Below are 15597 nucleotides of genomic sequence, written 5' to 3'. Positions count from 1 at the left end.
TGAAAGAGTGATTAATAGGTTTTGACAATATCATTGCATTGCATATTTAATCAGATTATACATCTGTTAGAAACGGTTTGCCTCTAACATCTGCACTCACAATCCATGATCGGTATTCAGATCATTGCCTTAGCAGAAGCATGCGACTATTAGCTCTGTCAGTCTTACTGTTGAAAATCTAACTGTGTGCCAGAAACAGATGAATTGTGACATTTTCTTGATTCATTTAATGATTTTTTCCCAACATTTCCTAGAAGTTTATCTGTGCCTAAATTAATGCTCATTAACGAAGTAAGAGACACATATGTATTAGTAAAGCCGCAACGTCAAGAAACAGGCACAGAGGCTTGGTGCCATCCTAAAATTGGTACTACTTAAAACTTCAAATAATATTGAAGGTAGGCATTATGACATTGATTTTCAGTTTATGGAATTCAATAGTGTTCTTTGTATTTTGTGTAAATAGGTACTATCTAAAATGCTGAGAAAGACATTTATTAAACTGCAAGAATAAGAGAATTAAATCCTAGTTTCGTTTCTAACTTGATTTTCCATATGTGCTCAGAGACGAATTTTTACAGAAAACATCATTTTAACATTGTTGTGTTTCATCTTTCAATTAGTCCTTACATAAACCTTGGTTATTTTTTCTTGTTCTGTAAAGAAAAAATACTTACTTACTTGCATTGTATTTTGAGGAGAGAAAGAGAGAGAGGAGAGAGAGAGAGAGACAGAGAGAGAGAGAGAGAGAGAGAGAGAGAGAGAGAGAACAACGCAGCAGCTGATTTACCACCTAAATGCCTGAAACAGACCAGGCTAATGGACACCAGGAGACTAGAACTCCTGCGAGGTGGCTGGGACTCAAGCAGTATGTATCTTAACCAAAAGCTGGGGTCACAGTTTATCCATACTTGAAACCCTAGCCTTCTCATATGGCATGCAGACATCCTAAATGATGTCTTAGCCAGTATACCAAAGCCTGCAGCAGAAATCTTACTGCAAACAAGTGGTAGCCTCCTTCTCTTATAACATTGTCCAAATTTCCCGCCATCAGCCCACTGGCATATTATTTCCAATTGTTTTTATTGACATTCACTCTGCAGAATCAGCAATCTGCTTGATATTGAACAGTGTAACGTAACTCCCTTGACAAAGGTATTAATAACGTGAAATTGTAAGCCCAAATGATCCTAGCCCTTTATTATATAGCCCTTTATTTGATCTCATTGTGTGATATAGTATAGCTGCTTGTAGCATTTTTGCTTCTCTGTTCTGAAATCCATGCATATTTTGTTTCCTGCAAACTCTTTAGGCATTTGTTCTCATTCTAGATTTTTTTCTCTTTCTATGATTTGTCTTTAATATGGCCTTCCAAGTAATTTCATTGATCTTTTCTATTAGAAGTAAATTTGCTAAAGCTTTTTCTAAATAGTTTATGTAGATGTGCTTTTAGTTAGCTGGCCAGGTACATAAAATTGTATCATTGAAACATGTGACTATTTTTTTTCTTTTTCAATTACAATACGTTAACATGGATGTGTTTGGGGACAGAGTTGTCTGCAGTTGCCATATCCTGTATCAAATCACTGGTTCAAGCTTAAGCTACTCTGTGTCTTGCTGGTGTGCCTGAGTGGTACAAGCCCTTGTACCACTGATGGTTCAAGCCCTTGTACCACTAACTGATGGTTCAAGCCCTTGGATTCTTGCCACCTATTTCAGAGACCAAGATGGAGTTCCTGGCTCCTGTATTTGGGTTGAACCAGCCCTGGCTGCTGCGTCATTAGCAGCATGAATCACCGATTCGATGAGGACTTCTCTCTTTCTCTCCCTCTCTCTCTTCGTCTCCCTCTCTCTGTCTCCCCCGTGCCTCTCAAGTATGTGAAAGTAATAAATAAGTAAATAAATAAATAGGCCTTAGAGAAAGAAAAAAACTCAATGATTTTGCAACTTGTTTAATTTTACCAACCTAGCATGAGGTGTCCCACAGCTTTAAAATTGCACCAAGTTGTATATTTTCACTCTTTTACTAGTTTATAATGATAGCCGATAATTCTTTTTTTTCATGTATTTTAAGCTATAGCCATACCTCCACCAAAAGAGCAAGCCCCTCAAAATTGAATCTATAATGTCTTATTTTTTTGCTCAAAAGAAAATATTTTCAATTTTCCTTCTGAATTTTTAAACAGTGTATTATTCATAGAATTCTATGAATTGGGGGAGTTTATTATTTAATCACATTATGTTTAGAGTAGATCTTGTGTATAATTTCAGTCATTTTACATGCACAGAGGCCTGCTTACCAGTGCAGCAAATGTCCGTGCTGTTGAATGCTCCGTTTGCACTAGAAAGAAATGTATTCTCAGGGGAGGGAATGTTCTGTGTCATTTAAACCTTTAATGTCTCATTAAATTCCTGTACTTTTTATATAAGTAATAGAGACAGCTAATGAAAACTCTAGTGTAATTGTAGGCTTGCCTGTTTCTATTTCAGTTATCTCCCTTTTGGCTTTGGCTTTTATATTTTGTGCATGTATTAACATTAGCATGTATTAAACATTAACATGCATGTTAATGTTCATACAGTGTTTATCATTTGGATATTTAGATAAAGATTTCAAGTGTTCCTTTAAAGGGATACTTCAGGATTTATCTTTAATATATGACTATCCACTATTAAATCTTAAATAACTTCAAATATAATTTATTTAAATTTATCAGAGTATTTATTGTAATGCATAACCTATATTCCTTTCACTCTTTTTTTTTTATTTTATTTTAAATTCATTAATTACATTGTATTATGTGACACAGTTTCATAGGTACTGGGATTCTCCCCACCCCTCCCCAAACCCTCCCACCATGGTGGATTCCTCCACCTTGTTGCATAACCACAGCTCAAGTTCAGTTGAGATTCCCCCATTGCAAGCATATACCAAACATAGAGTCCAGCATCTTATTGTCCAGTCAAGTTCAACGGCTTCTTAGGTATACCCTCTCTGGTCTGAAGACAGAGCCAGCAGACTATCATCCCGATCAATTAAAAGCTCCAACATACCATCAGCAAAAATTTACATCACCATGGAATTAATTGACATAGTAATGAGTAACCAATATGTTAGAAGTAAATACGAGTTCCCAGCCACCTTCTGTGACCACCTCACTTACATTTCAATTTTAGTTTATACACAACCTATAACATTCAAAACATAACATGTTATACATAAGATCATATCATCTTAAATTAAGGCAAACATGTGGTATTTAACCTTTTGGGATTGGCTCATTTCCCTTAGCATTATGGTTTCCAGTTTGGCCCATTTGGCCACAAAGAACTGCATTTTGTTTTTTTTAATAGCTGAGTAGTATTCCATGGAGTAGATGAACCATAGCTTTCTTATCCAATCTTCTGTTGATGGGCATTTTGGCTGCTTCCATGTTTTTGCAATTACTGATTGTGCTGCTATGAACATAGGAGTGCATGTTGGTTTCTCATAAAACAAGTGTTCTGGATATATTCCTAGGAGTGCTATTGCCGGGTCATACGGTATGTTGTATTTGAGTTGTTTGAATGTTCTCCATACTGATTTCCATAGAGGCTGTACCAGCCTGCAGCCCCACCAGCAGTGGAGTAGGGTTCCCTTTTCCCCGCAACCTCGCCAACAAGTGTTGTTGGTGCTTTTATTCATGTGGGCCAGTCTTACTGGCGTTAGGTGGTACCTCATTGATGTTTTAATTTGGATTTCCCTTATTGCCAGGGAACTAGAGCATTTTTTCATATGCTTATTTGCCATTTGGGTTTGTTCCTTTGTGAAGTGTTTGCCCATTTCCCATGCCCATTTCTTGAGTGGCTTGTTTGTTTTGACATTTTGGTTGTTTTGTAGCTCTTTGTATATTCTGGAGATCAGCCCTCTATCACCTAAGTCGTGTGCGAAGATCTTCTCCCATTCTGTGGGTTGCCTTTTTACTTTGTTGATTGTTTCTCTAGCTGTACAGAAGCTTCTTAGTTTGATGAGGTCCCAATTGTTTATTTTGGTCTTGATTTCTACTGCATTTGGAGTCTTTTTTAGGAAGTGAGGGCCTACCCCTAAGTGTTGCAGTGTGTTTCCAACATTTTCTTCCAAAAGTTTGAAGGTTTCTGGATGTAGGTTTAAATCTTTTATCCATTTGGATTTGATCTTAGTATATGGTGAAAGATGTGGGTCTATCTTTTTGTTTCTGCAGGCTATCAACCAGTTGTCCCAACAGCATTTATTGAACAGACCTTCCCATTTGCCTGGGTTGTCGTTTGTCTTTTTGTCAAAGATTATTTGGCTGTATTTCTGTGGGTTCCCATCTGGTGTTTCTATTCTGCTCCATTGATCTTCTTCTCTATTTTTTTGCCAGTACCAGGCTGTTTTGATAACCACTGCCCTGTAGTATGTCCAGAGGTCCGGAACTGTGATTCCCCCTGCTAACTTCCTGTTCTTGAGAATGGTTCTAGCTATTCGTGGTTTTTTGTGTTTCCAGATGAACCTTTGAATCATTGTTTCCAGATCTGTGAAGAATGTTTTGGGCAATTTGATTGGGATTGCGTTGAATGTATATATTGCTTTTGGCAGTATAGACATTTTAATGATATTGATTTTACCTATCCAGGAGCATGGGATGTTACTCCATCTTTCTAGATCTTGTTCAATTTCTTTTTTAAGTAGTTTGTAGTTTTCTTCAAATAGGTCTCCTACATTTTTGGTTAGGTTAATTCCCAGATACTTCATGCTTTCCTTTGTTACTTTGAATGGTATCTTGCTGGTTAGATCTTTTTCCAACTTGGAGCTGTTAGCATACACTATGGCTGTTGATTTTTGTTCATTAATTTTGTACCCTGCCACTCTACCGAACTCTCATATAAGTTCTAGTAGTCTCTGTATTGAGCCTTTTGGCTCTTCCATATAAAGAATCATGTCATCTGCATATAGTGAAAGCTTGACTTCTTCATTTCCCATTTGGATTCCTTTGATTTCTTTTTCTTGTCTTATGGCCTCAGCGAGTACCACTCTTATTATTGGTGTGCTTTTACAAACATACAAACAGTAAAATGAATTTTATTACGTTTTAAACAACCAATTATATTTTAACAAAATTATTTATTGTCTTATGTTTTTAAAATGAAATTTAAAATGGTACTCATGCATGTCACGCTGTGTGGTGTCTTGATACATATATATACATATATATATATATATATATATACATATAAAAGGTTTGAACATAGAAAAATGTGTTTAATCCCTGTCTTCACATTCATCACTTTTAAATTTGTGTGGATCCTTAATACCGTCTGGTATTTTTGTTTTAACTAATACTTTTGATATTTTTCAAGCAGACCTGACTCACTCTCTTATTCTTGCATAAAAACCTGTGCAGAAGCCACAGATGTAGCATGCATCCTCAGCACGGACACTCTTGTGTTGTTCTTCACATCATAATTGATAAATTTCTTTTTTTTTTTTAGAGATTTACTTTATTTTTATTTGAGAGGTAGAGTTACCAAGAGAAGGAGAGACGGGAGAAAAAGGGATTCCCTCTCCACCTGCTGGCTCACTCCCCCAAACAGTCACTAATGCTGGAGCAGAACTGATCCAAAGCCAGGAGCCGAGGGCTCCCTCCAGATCCCCCATGTCAGTTCCGCTTGCCAGGCTGTAAGCAGGGAGACATACTGGCCACGCACCAAGCACGACAGGAACCTCCATCCACAGTCTGATGCCAGTACCACAGAATTCGGCTTTTCCTGTTAAATCCTTGTCTCTATATACTTTATTCAACAATATCAATCCTCTCTGCTTAACATTCCATTCCAAGAACCAGAAGAAGAAATGTTAAGTTTTAAAAAATAATGTATCTTTGTCTCTTTTTCTAATATTATCTCAAGGATATTATCGTACCATATGTAAATTTATTAGGTATTAATTATATGTAGAGTAAAATATTGCATTTCATTTGGAATTACACTGAATATACATATTATTGGTCAGCTTTAAAATATTTGTAAGAAATTACTAAGCTTTCATTTTTTTAATATGTACTTATTTAAAGAGAAGGCATTTAATATATTTCATGCCTATGGTTTTAAGAGCATAATAATACTTCCCACCCTCCCTCCTCCTTTGTATCCTTCCAGTTATTTCTCTTCTACCTAAATTCCCCAATATATACTTGATATATTTTCAGGGAATTTTTCATTTCTGAGTTGTTCTTCACAAAACACAAAAGGAGCTGCAGTGTATAAATCAGAGTTGTCGCAACTCCTTGATGCCTCGTGCGAGGTTTGAGCAAGCAGAGTGAGGCTTCACATTGTGCTCCCAGGAACCCCCTCTGAGTAAAGATGTCATTATGGGTCTACCTTCTGCTGGAGACCATCCAGGACATGTGTTACCAGTGCTGTGCCCAGATTCTGAGATCCCCAGAAATCACCAGGAGTCTGAAGTCGATCCAAGTGCACAAGGATGGTTTTCTCAAGCTCAGCACATCTGAGCCTGGGTTCTTGGTTGAGAGCAGGCAGCTGGTTGATTCACCGGCCAGCCGGCCGGCTGGGACCAACACCCTTCACTGGAATATGGCCCTGAACAGCACATTCATAGGGTTTTTGTGGGGGCAGTCCACAATAACTTGAAAAGGGGCAATTCACAATAACCTGCAAGGTGAGGGGGAATACCACACGTTCCCTACTTGTCTCTGCTGGACAGCCCATGCCTTGAGCAACTAAGGTAAGCACCCACTTAATTACTTGGAGCCACCTGTGAGATACTCAGACTTAGGTGGACCTTGACTCATAAGAACTGGCGTGCATCAGTGCTAAAGTTCACACAGACTACTAAAGGTTACTTAGGTCATTTGGCCTGCAAGCTCACACAGTTTCTTAGCAGCAATGAGCCATGAGCAAATGGTTGGGATTTTGATACTGAGGTTCCTCAATCAGCAGGCTGAGAAGGAGCGAGAGAGTGGTCCGGGAAGGACCTGAAGGAAGTGGTCCAGGAACAAACTCTGCTAGAGTGCTGTGCTTGTTAAGCAGCACCTGGCCAGAGGTGGAAACATTCAGACCGGGTGTTCCTAACGAGCTCAAGATCAGGTTCTCTCCTTCTGTCTGGGCTATGAGGAGGCTAGTATGTGGTGGGAGTGAGCGCAGGGCCTTAGGCTGTTGCCTGTCCTTGGAGAAACTGGATATCCTAGGAGAGCAGAAAACACTAGGAGGAGTTCAGCAGGCTTCCTGAGTGAGTATGCTTCGGCACCTGACTCCTGTGTTACTCCATGCTTGTGCCTCTGGCTCCAACTGCGTGAGTTTCCTTTCCCTTCTCCACCTGGACTCACGCTGCGCACGAAAAGGCAGCGCCCAACTGTATCAACAGCCATCCTCTTTAAAACCTCAACATACAAGTGCTTTTAGTCAATAACTTTGTTTTTTGGCTAGGTTTTGCTCTGTGTGGTTAACCTGCGTTTTCAATTCTATTTGCTGTTACTATAAAGCAGACATGTACACCTCACCCTTCAGTTTGTTCATACATGTTTGTTCATATGTAAAAGGAGACAATGATGACTACTTGCAAGTTTGCTGTATTTATTAAATATGGAAATGTATTATGGATACTCAGTGAAAGGTAGTTAATTTTTAATAAGGTAGACTGTTAACACATGTTGTAAAATATTACTCTGAAGTTGGAGAACTAATGCATGTTTGTAGATTCATTGGGCCAAAACTTACATGTTGTATCCTATGTGGTAAGAAAAAGTCGTGACATTGTTGGTGCAAAATTGATGTTCTCGGGAGAAAGTTAGGGAGAGGGCATATGTTCACAGAACTTCAATGAAATGGTATAGATGCAATTAGCTAAAGAGAGATTGGAAATAAAATGAAGCATATGTGAAAATGTTCTGGAGAAATCATTGGTTTGTTAGGCTCAAAACTCAAGAAATCTACTGGGCTAAGTAAATTTTGATATAATGGTGAGTGGTAAGAAATGGATTTAGAAACATAAGTGGAAGCCAAATACTGAAATTAGTTTGGGTTTTACAGGTTAACGCCACCAGAGAGTTTTGGGTAAAAACATGAAATAACTTGATTTAGATATTTTTCTATATTCTTAGCAAAAGAGTCATGAAGATTTTACCTCATATTTGAAATAGAATCTATAGGATCTGTCAAGTCTAAATTTTTGTTTTAATTTAACTGTTAGTACTGCAGAAACAAACAGGAGGGCGATGATATCCAATATATTAGAATGATGATAAGGACTTTCTAAAAGCAACCATGTTAACAAAGTCCAAAATGATTCAGCTTTCATATAAAATCAAAGCATTCTCTCTGCTGCTGTCACTTTTACATTAATTAATTTTAAGTGATTTATGTGAAAATTTAAAATTAAAATATTTTTCAGCATGTGTCTCATGTCTCTTGAATCAGTATTTTATCATATTATAAAGTACACATAAGCTTTCCTCTACATGTGTGTTAATGTTCAAATATCAATGTTCCCATTGATCCATTTTCATTCTTTTTCAAAATGCTTTTTTCCAAACATATTATTTTACTTTAAATAGAATTATTTGGATAAATCTGTAGTGAAGATGTAATTAGTAAAAACCCTGTCACAGATTCAGAACAGTATTCATTTTTGTTACACCTAAATTGCTACTTAGTTTCATAAATGGTTATCTAACCTTTATTCCAGTCTGTACTTGGTAGAATAAGCTAATAACAATATCTGACTTCTAATGTGCTCCCTAAGAACGACGTGTTAGAAGTTACAGCAGTGAAGGCTACTTTGATAATAATCCAAAGCTCTTCTGAGAGTCCAAACATTGCGTCTAGAGCCTGTTCACAGCAGGCCCTAATTTTGTAATTAACAATGAATCCAAAGAAGCTATTAAGCTTCTGTGGCATGTCTGTTCTTAATAAACTTCATGCTGCTTAATGCTCAAATTTCTATTGTCCACTTAATATGTTTATAGATTTTAGAGGATCAAGCATGAGAATATGTTTGAGGGATAATTATTTTATCAGCATTGATAAAGAATTATTTTACTTTTTCCTCTTATTCTTGCCCATTCCGACAAGTTTAACTTTCTGAGCGCCTTACGTGCTTTCCGAGAAGTCAAATGTTGTCTTGCAATCATGGGACGCTGTGTGTATCCTTCCTTCCAATATGCTGAGCTATTCAGCATATGTTCACATTTCCCAGGTTTTCATTCACGGGCATGTCTGGCCAGTGTTTCATTTTGGCAGACTTCATTAGTTTCTGAGTACTGACGTATTTTTCTGTAAAGAACATCTACATTTACTGGATTAGCGGTTTCAATCATGCAATGAAAATACTACTCTATTAGATTCTAATGCTATCATGTTATGTAAATGTAAATGCTGACACCATTATAATGCAGCAAAATTTTCTTGCTAAGAAAATGATAGATATTAAAGTATGGTATTTGGCTAAAGTAGGCACACTTTAAGAGATAAAAAAGATTATGTCCATTTCCTTGTCCACCAAATTACGAGAGAAAAAGTGATAACTCCAGATATATGCCATGCAGTGTTTACATAGGTACTCCCCTACACTGTTTTTAGCCTTTAAAAAAGTTGGGCCCGGCGGCATGGCCTAGTGGCTAAAGTCCTCACCTTGAACGCCCCGGGATCCCATATGGGTGCTGGTTCTAATCCCGCAGCTCCACTTCCCATCCAGCTCCCTGCTTGTGGCCTGGGAAATCAGTCAAGGATGGCCCAATGCATTGGGACACTGCACCCATGTGGGAGACCCGGAAGAGGTTCCTGGTTCCCGGCTTCGGATCGGCATGCACCGGCTGTTGCAGCTCACTTGGGGAGTGAATCATCGGATGGAAGATCTTCCTCTCTGTCTCTCCTCCTCTCTGTGTATGACTTTGTAATAAAATAAATAAATCTTAAAAAAAAAGTGACACAAACAGAAAGGCAGCATGAGGCATGTATAAATAATTGCATGGATAGGCCTGTCATTTGACCAACAAATTCTGTTTTCAGCTATGCAAATTAAAAGAATAAAGTGAGAAAAAAGGAAAATACAAGATACAAAGTTTTCTACTTGCAAAAATAGACATACCACTCTTTAGTATTAATGACAGAATTCAAAAAGGGAAAGCTTTGATTAAACTGTGCTACACAAGAGAAGTCCATTGCTACTTATTCATGTTTGTGTTAGTGTGGGCTGCAATGCAATAGCAATCCAATAATGTGGTACTGAAGGAAAAGAAAAAACATGCACGGAGTCTACAATCAAAAATATATCTAAGTATATAGATTAAGATTGGACAAAAATATATATTATGATAGAGAGAAGTGTTCTGTTGTGTTAGTTCAAAGATTATGGGTATGTTACATTGTTCAAAGTATTCAGAAATTTTAATATGGTATTAATTTTAAGTGTTTAAATTGAGTTTGTATTATAGTGATTGAACATACTGAATCATGTCAACAAGTTACGTGTATATACTTTAACAAGAAAATGAAGCAAATTTATAATATAAAATTATTGTCCACTGGTATATTACAAGTTATTTAAATGAAAGTACACAACACAATGAACACAATGAATTATACTATCAATTAAAATGCAATGCTGCAATTTGGAAATATAAATATTTCCAAGTTGTTTTTCATGCAACATTAACATTATTCTAATACAAGGACTCTTTTTTTTTCCTAAAAAGAAAATTTGATTATAACAAGGCATTCTAGTCTTTGCAGCATTACTTTCAGTAGTCAATATGTGATATTAACATACATGGCCCTTAGTGGGTGAGTGAATAAAGAAGATATGGTTAATAACAAGATAAACATCTAAAGGGAGCTATAACACAGTGTGTAAAAGGGAAAAATGCCTCTTAGGTGTAACAGAATGGATGGGCCTTCTGAAAAATTCCCAACTAAATAATCCCATCACAAATGGCAAAACTGGATGATGCCACTCCTATACTTATATACTAAATGCCATCAAATGCACAGATGCAGAGGGTAGAATGCTCGTTTTTAAGGCTGGGACTAGTATTAAACGAGTAGTTGTTCAGCGGGCATAATGTTCAGTTATGCACAATGAATGAGTTGTATGGGTTTGGTATACAGCATTGTGCCTGTAGCACTGCAATCTAAGTAAATTTTTCTTGTTATGCTCTAATAAACTGTTTTAAACTATAAGTAATGTGCAAATGTCATGCTACACATTTATTACATGGCATCTTCAACAATAATCATAAGCATTTATATAAAATATATTCTTATTTATTCAACAAAAGGTGTCAAACTGAGACTATTGTGCATCTTATAAATGTAGCAGGATGAACTAAAAAAACACACTAAGCTGATTGTCCAGAAAAGATGCATGGAACTGTTTTCCAGTGCTGTTATGACATGCTTATGATGGTCTCTAGAAATCTTAGGAAACCAACAAGGCAGGAAGCCACTGCCAGATCAATGTGCTCATTTCTCTGGGATAACGGAGTGCTGGTGCACTGCTCTCTCTGGAGGTATGGCTTCGCTTCTTCAATTTCCAGCAGCAAAACACACATTCACACCATTGCCTTCTGAAGGTCTTAAAATCAAGGAATGGGAACTAAGACCCCTGAAATAGCTGCTGGGCAAGCCAGGGGCCATTTACAAATGTCAATAATGTATTAGCCATAGGTACCAGTAGAAGCATCTGATGTTAGACATTCATGCCACGGTGCTCTATTTCTGATCTCCAAATATTTTGTGAGTGACTCTACTAGGCAAAGCCTCAAACATTGCTAACACCTGAGTCAAGCATTGTAGCAACTCCCCTCTGATGTGTGGAAATGCACAGCAAGACAAGGTTGGAACAGGTGCTGAGTCAGTAGAATGACAGGATCTGAAAAAAAGTCTCCCCACAACCAAACAACAAAGCATGTGGCTCTGAAAGTCATCTTGCAGCTGCCTCTGTGAGCAGGAACTGTGAGTCATATAGCCGTGAATTGCGTGTACTGAGCACAGAAGGCACATAATTAACTTCATCACTTAGAAAGTCCGTTCAATGTTTGAGTGTCACAGTACACCATGATAAACAGCTAGTTTTGATCCTCAATTTTTACCAATCTTTGGTAATATGGATGTCCGATAACAGGAATTACACTGTTTACAAATGCTAAGTGAATGAAAGTATCCTTGAAGCATCCATACTTTCATATATTACAAAGACATCATTATCTATATGATCTCCAAATGTCATACATTACATAGATAATAGGAGGATTCTGGTATTTAAATCATATTTTACTCCTTACTAAGCACATTATTTCATTTCAATGTCTATAGCATTGGCATGCTTAACTACATTTCATGAAAGTAACTTGAATGATAAATAAGCCTTTCATTCTTTGTGTTTTCCATGTGCATAAACTTAAAAAGATTTATATGTAAATATTTATTTTCTCACTACTTAAATAGAATACATTATTACAATATTTGGCTTTTTAAAATTTCATTGAACTTTAAGCATTTTTCTGCACTCACTAGAAATTTGATAATGTTGAAGATGCACTCATATTTTAACAATGTTTCCATGATTTTGCATTAATTATATCAGATAAAACTTAGACACACTATATATATATTTAATAATACCACAAATAATTTTTGTGATATTTGGCTAAGATATATTTCACTGGATCCAATCACCACAGAGAATTATTTCATAAATGTTGAAACTAAGGGAAGTTTGCATTGAGACTTACTAACTTCTCTGGCTGTTCTTGCACACATTCAAAGTTTTCCATAATACAAATACGTTCAAAACTTAAAAATTCCTTGAGCAAAGAAATAAATATATTGTCTCTGTGGTGTTTCTGGAACAAAAGAAATGGTAAATCATGATAAAAATAAAATTTGCGTAAAATCCTCTCAAAAATGCCAAAATTTTTAAAATCAAGTAATCAGAAATAATTATTACTTTAAACACACTTTATTTTCACTTTTTTCTGATACTCAGAGGAAAAGAGACAGAAAGACATGCAGAGATCTTCTTTGGCAGCCTTATTCCCAGATGCTTGCAAGTGCCTGGGCTGGACTGAACTAAAGTCAGGATTCCAGAACTCATTCTGGTCTTGCGCTTTGGTAACAAGGACTCAAGTACTTGATCCAACAGTGGCTGCCTTCCAGGGTATGCATTAGCATGAAACTGGGTCAGTAGTGGAGGGGCCAGGATGGAAATCAGTCACTCTGACATGGCCTGTGAGTTTACAAAAGACATCTTAACTGCTCTGCCAAATGGTGGCCAAATTGTGCCGTATTTTACCTGGCAGCATTTTGTTCTTATCTATTTCTTTTGAAATAGTGGCATCTTGTAGAATGTAAGATAAAGTGTATAGACATGACATTTGTAATATGGCTTTGAAAGAGGAATAACACTCATTAGGTGTTGAGACTTGAATACACTATCATTGGTCTTTAAAATAATAAGTTTTACTGCATATGTTCCTATTTTTGTACTATTAAGAACTTTATTTTGTATGATACAAAAACCTTTCTGATAACCTGTAGTTATTATCTTCATTTTGCATATACTGGTGGGCTGAGTTAGAAGTCCAACATTCTTTCAGAAGTTAAACAATAAATTTAAGGTTAAACTGAAATTAAGACTTTTGAACTCAGACTCTTACTGTAGTTCAACTTAGCTAGAAGGATTGGACTTTCATATTTACAACAGATTTACACTAAATTTGCATTTTCTAATTTTCCTTATAGATAGTATAATACATGGCTTTTTAAAATCTTGTTTACTAACCCATGAATTACTGAAATATCAATAGCTTTAGTAGAAGAAATACTGCTCTTGTTTGGTCAGTATGAATGAATTCACTTTATCAATATCAGCTCATCTTAACATGACTATGCTACAAAGAACACACATATTCACTAATAACTGCTTTGTAAAAACTCTAGATGCTTAGAACTCATTCAAAGAAGACAAAAACATACACTCACTTCTCATATGGTACAATTTGAAAAACATTGTAAGACCACAAAGATGTAATGTAAAAAAAAATAAAGAAAAAGCAAAGCTTGTTTTAACTCTGCACACTTTATATTTAAGACACATCAATTTCCCTACTGGAGAATAAACCATTGTGTAATCACTTCTCGGCCTTTTGGCTAAGATCAAGTGAGAATAAACCATTGTCTCATGTGAATTTAGAGAAGATGAACTACCCTTAGTAGTTTGGTTTTAGACGGTTACAGGTCATTTCCCATTAACATGAGAGTAAAACAATGATAGTCTTGCATATATGACTTTCTTTAGTTGTGTAGTTACAAATTTTCAATTCAGTGTTTTAATCTGAAAGCATGTGAGAATGGACATCTAGCCATGTTTTATAGTCTTTGAGTCATTTGGGAAATTGATTGCATTACTGATGGTATCACTTCTGAAATATTACAAAAGCTGCCTATGAGGAAAATTGGCATTTAAGAGCACACAATATTCTTTACTTTGTTACATAGGTACACAAGTCATCAGACAAAAATGAAAGCATGGCTAGAGGTGTTTGGGAGACCCTACTTCATCCCAGACATAGAAACTGAATCTAAAAGAGTTGACTGTGTGAACTTTACCAAGATTTCCAGGGAATGGAACCTGTATTCTTGCTTGAGCAAGTCAAAATTTTTTATCTTTTGTTTCATGGGAGTCTCTTTTTCTCTAAACCAAATCTCCATCTGTAACACCATAATTGTAAAAAGATGCTTCAATAAATTCATAGAAAGGAAAATCAAGATGGTAGAATAGGGTAAGGACATGTTTAAATAGATGGAGAAACATTAGACAAGGTGAAGCAGAGAAGACACATTCCAGAAAATAGAAGAGAACAGGATGATATCTATGGGGCACTTGGAGACTGACAGAAACAGGAAAGCAGCAGAGTCAATGACATGGTGTGGCAGTGACCAGATACCACAGTGGCAGTCAATGAGCAGGGAACTGAACTACACCGGTGGCCTGAGCTTCACCAGCAGCCAGGTGGGGAGTGGAGTTCACTGGGAGCTCAATAGGAGAAACCAAAGAACTGACCATCATGATTATTTGGTTTGACCAGAAACAGAGACTGAGTAGTATGCCCCAAAAGGTAATGCAAGAACATGGTGGATCTAACAACCCAGACTCCCACCAAAGCAGCAGCATCTGCCGTTTTATGTAGCAAGGCAAAGGCTGTGGATAGAATTGTGCATGCATTGCGATGGGAGCAAACTCATTTCTAACTTAGGACGCTGCACCAACGTGGTATCCTACAAGTTCCACCCAAAATAGGTCCGTGTATCTCCAGACCTAACAGTCAGCAGATCAAGAAGTCCACTAATGGCATAATAGGCATCATTTTGTACAGTGTAGCACAGGCTTTGAGACTGGAGGGAAAACAGTGAGTTGAGCTGAGAGTGAATTCACTTACAGCTCAGTGCATTGCACTGGTCCCAAAGGGAAATAATACTAACTTTGGGATCCTACAGGTCAAAATACATCTGAGTGCCCCTAACAGCCAGCAGGTTATGGCAAGATCAGCACCACCAGCAACCTACTTATTTAGGACATCTGGT

The sequence above is a fragment of the Ochotona princeps genome, chromosome 7, assembly GCF_030435755.1.
Source record: "Ochotona princeps isolate mOchPri1 chromosome 7, mOchPri1.hap1, whole genome shotgun sequence".
Taxonomy (NCBI): domain Eukaryota; kingdom Metazoa; phylum Chordata; class Mammalia; order Lagomorpha; family Ochotonidae; genus Ochotona; species Ochotona princeps.
Note: the sequence above shows the minus strand (reverse complement) of the source record.